The 4,342-nt window shown below is 48.9% G+C and overlaps 1 long non-coding RNA gene across 1 annotated transcript in view; it reads left to right on the forward strand.

Annotated features, from left to right (window-relative positions):
- LOC122193963 overlaps positions 1–1,272 on the forward strand; it is a 4,201-nt gene extending 2,929 nt beyond the window's left edge. Inside the window, exons 2-3 of the long non-coding RNA XR_006183020.1 lie at positions 695–779; positions 1,169–1,272. This is a non-coding gene — a long non-coding RNA (uncharacterized LOC122193963). The remainder of the gene's footprint in view (positions 1–694; positions 780–1,168) is intronic.
- Positions 1,273–4,342: the final 3,070 nt, after the last annotated feature.

Consider the following 4,342-nt stretch of genomic DNA (forward strand, 5'->3'; position numbering starts at 1 on the left):
TTCCCTTCCCTTCCCTTCCCTTCCCTTCCCTTCCCTTCCCTTCCCTTTTTTCTATTTCTAATAGAGCACATATGCTCACACACCCTTAAAACATTTCTGGGAGATAATGCAGAGCAGCAGTATCAAAATACACTGTAACTGAAGTACAGACTCACCCACCCACAGCTCACTTGGATGCAGATGAAATCCAGATGCGCAAACTCTCAAGTTCTCTGCAAGGGAAATGCTAAATGCTATGTGAGAATAGTTGTATCTTGACCTTTAATTCCATGGACACTGTCAGATCGCTTTTGCAGGGACTGCAGTAAGTAGTTGTTGGCTTTTGTTGTTTAGATCTGATTCTTTCACATTCTGGAAAATTTAAGCAGGCCGAAGTTTCCTAAATGCATCTGCTGACAAAGAATGTTTGCTCTATCCCAGAATTGCCTTCTGCTGCTGGAAGCATTTCAGCCCTTGCAGCAGTCCCAGGACAGAGATGTGAATGTGACAAGCTCCTAAGAAAGTGGAGCAGCCCTGCTGCTTTTCTCTAGCTGTAGCTTTATTTTTAGCTTGTATCCTGTTTTAGTTTAGCTCATGTCAGAGAGATAGCAGGAAGAACTTCAGTTCCCTTTTGTGCACTGTCTCACTTTTCTTTCTTCCTTTAGTTTTTGTTGTAGTTGTTGTGGCCTTATTACACAGATTTTCTTTTTTACAGCTGTGATAACTTCATGAAATTGCAGTGAATGCTCCAGACTTCCACCCACAGCAACCATGGGTTTTTGTGGAGCTGCTTTCTGCAGGTGATCTCCATCTGTGTTTTCTCTTCCACTTTTCTCTGCCCATCCCCAGGCTTGGTCTCCCTCAGTCTCTGTGACTCCCCATTCTCTGAACCACATCCTAATTTTCTTTAGAGGAGAAATGTACAGCATCATCTCCAATGGGCCCGATGTAATTCCTGATGGGATACAGAACTGCTGGTTCAGCAGTTCCTAGTGCTGTACCTGGAACACGCTGGCAAGGAATGCTTAGTTCTCATCACGTCATGTCTTTGAAATGAAGCATATGCTTCATGCTTTCTGTTGATCATGATGCTGACTTTGAGTCTCTAATATTCCAAAAAACCATTGGTGTGTGTAGCTTTGTAATAGGCACATTGCTACACCTGGCTGAGAACTACTGCTCTCTGCAGGCATGCGGCAGCCCTGAGGACAGGATGCAAAATGCTCCAGCTCACAGCTTCTGCATGACTGTCATCCCTGCCAGCCACCATGCTGCAGCCCTCCGGGTCCCATCTGCTGAGAGACACTAATGAAGTCATCTTAATCAGGATGCAGGTTTGCAGCACGCGACTGCAGCATTGGAAACAGGCTTGGAGATCCCTGCCCTGCTCCCAGGCAGGCTTGGTGCATTGTGCTGGAGGAACATGGAGTGTTGCTGTGCTGAGCATTCTCCACAAATACCACAACTTATTCTGTAAGGTACCTGATGTGATAGAGGCTTCCCTCAGCAGTGCCAGCCATGGTTCTGGAGTTTGTCCATAAGGAGCAGGAGCAGTTAGCAGAGAGCTGCACTTTCGAGAAGACTTTATTCCTGTGTCTTCTGCTTCAGATCCAGCCTGCGTTTCTGTTCATAAATTGGGTCTGCAAGGCACCAGCTTTATTTACTTTCCCTTTATAGAGGCAACAAGTACAGCAGTGAATGTGGTGAGCCCTCAGCAATCATGTCGAACCCCCACACGGGATGTCTGCTGGAGGAGTGTGAGGGAAAGGTGCCTTCAAGTTGGTCTGAGGAGCTGCAGTCCTGTGCTGATGGGAATGAGGCACCTGGACTGTAGTTCCCACTAAGGAATTAACATAGGCCTGCTTATGGGAAGCACGCTCCTCATGAATGCTGCTGCTTTGTGAGTTGTGCTGGCGGTGCAAAGGGCATTTGCCTGTAGCATATTTGGGGAAGAGCTACAGCATTGTCCACACCAGAACATCCTGGCTGGAACAGAAAATCCCAGAGTTGAGGGAACAGTAAATGGTATCTGCTCGCATTCCAGCATCAATTGTGGTGTGTTCACAGTAATCCAGCACCCACTTGGTGGCCTCTCCCAGCTCTGGTGCTCTTTCTGACTCCCTTCCCTTCCCCAGCAGCCAGCTGCCATGTCACTGCCCGGATGGCTGGACCCAAATGTGCTGCTCTCTGTAAACAGGCTAAAAATATCTCCCGCTGTTCCTGTGAGGGCCCTCAGGCTGGGAAGGAGGCTGGGATCAGGCAGCCTCAGGGGATGGCTCTGAGAGATGGGAGGTGGGAAGCATCCAGAGACAGTGCTGTGTGAGGAACCCGGGGTTTGTCACAGGAGGGCTGGAGCAGCTGGTGGGAAGGAATTGTTCATCCTGAGGATCAGGAGGTGATGTGTGGAGGACAGCCTGGTGTCCCCCAAAGCCCAGGACAGTGCTCTGCTCAGGCCAAGCAGAACAGGAGAGAGATTTCTCCAGCTGCATTTTTCATCTGAAGGCAATAATTTGGTCCTCCTGCTCTTCTGTTTGCACTGCTGGACAGACTAGTGGAAGGCAATTATGAAGATAAATGTTTTCCACCTCCTTGCAGTGCATTTGTGATTTAAAGAAAGGCTCAGCAGAGGTTACCACAGGCGGTTACAACAGTTTCTGATTGCTGGGCTGATTTCTGGACTGCGCTGTTGCTCTGCTCAGACACTGCTGAATTTATTCAGCCCTACAAGATGACAAGAAAAAAAGGGTCATTTTATAACGATGTAGAAAACTATCAGCAAAGCTCCATTCAGGAGATATTTTTGTCAGTCCTACGTTTACTTCCTTTGAAGCACCTTAACCAGCTGTGCTCAAGCTGGCATGGCTGGGAAGGACCAAGGACCACATCTGTGTCACAGGGCTGTGGCCAGCATCCTGCAACACTGCCTGCTCTGGGACGTGCCACTGCCCCATCAGATGGAGCCCTCTGAAGGTTTGTTCCCCTGATTTCTTCCTTCAGGAAGCCTGTGTCAGAAGGAATTAAAAGCTTGTATTTAAGCAAGAAGAAGGGGGGAATACCTCTGGAAAATATTTTTCCAGCTCTCTCCAAGGTGTGAGGCAGAGCCCTGGTAATTGCCCCAACCAGCCCCCAGCATGGCCCCAGCACCCCACATCAAATGCATCTGTAGTGCTTTTGGAGGACAGCTAGCAGGACTCCTCAGTGGGAGGAAAGCCAGGCGTAAATTAAGGCACAGCACAACAATTCTGGACCTAGAGAATGGCCTACAGTCTCTACTTCTTGCAGGCTGCCAATCAGCTGCCTGTCCTGGAGCAGCAGATTGGGCTGGGGGAAGGAAGAGATGGGAGGGAGCTTGCTGGTGAGACAGAATGCAAGCATCTGATCCCCCAAGCATCAGTTGATGAAAGCTTGGTTTTATTTCTTTTAAAAAGGTAATGTTACTACAGCAGCTCAGTGTTAGTGTTAGGAGCCAAAATCAGTGCTAATGAGGTCCTGCAGGTGTACCCTGATAAGGGCTGATGCAGGGCAGCTGGCCATGGTTTGCTGGGCTGCTCCAGGTGCCTGGAAGATAAGATGGAAATGGGAGAGCTAGAAGCTTAAGCATCCTGTGGGAGAGCAGCGAGTTGGGAAATTGGCTTTGTTCTTTCTCTCCTAGTTTGAAAAATGGTTATCGTTCTTTGGTACCACGTTTCTTTAAATTGATTTTTAATGCAAATTATGCACAGTTAAGGTTTAACACAGAAAATCTTGAAGGAAAGGGGAATAAGTCCCAAACTGTGGGTAAATACACATGCGGTTAATAACTAATTCCGAGCACTGATGTGCTGCTGGCACCCCCGGGTCTGTCACAGCTGAGAGCCCAAGGAGAACTGCGGGTGGCTGGACAGGCTGCTCCCCTGCACAGCCTCGCACCTGCGCTTTGGTCCAGCGTGGGGCAGCACCCAAGCAGGTGCATCTGATTGCTTGGTTTTTATTGGAAGGTAAATTCAAACCGTGATCAGCTGCCTGTGCTCCATCCAGAATGAATTTGTAATCCTTACTGTGTGAAGCAGTAGAAGCATTACGTTTAGTGTATTTGTTCCCACTGCCTGTGGTAAGCATACAGCCGAGTATCAGGGTGATGCTGTGTGCTGATCTCGTTCAGCTGGGCCACTCAGTTAAACGGGGATTTCTCAGTTTTGCAACTCTAGTGTTTCAAGTACTTCTACACGTCATGCTTTTCTGTCCTGCAGCTGATCTAAACGATACATTTCTGTGACTGCACGGTCCCCATTGCTACCGTGGCAGCAGCCAAAGGGGCTGCAAGCGACCGCCGGGGAAAGGAGCTGCACGGCGAAGCCTGCGGGATGCACACAGCTGCAGGGCA

The sequence above is a fragment of the Lagopus leucura genome, unplaced genomic scaffold, assembly GCF_019238085.1.
Source record: "Lagopus leucura isolate 7727_CA_CO unplaced genomic scaffold, USGS_WTPT01 105-7_obj-0_obj, whole genome shotgun sequence".
NCBI lineage: Eukaryota > Metazoa > Chordata > Aves > Galliformes > Phasianidae > Lagopus > Lagopus leucura.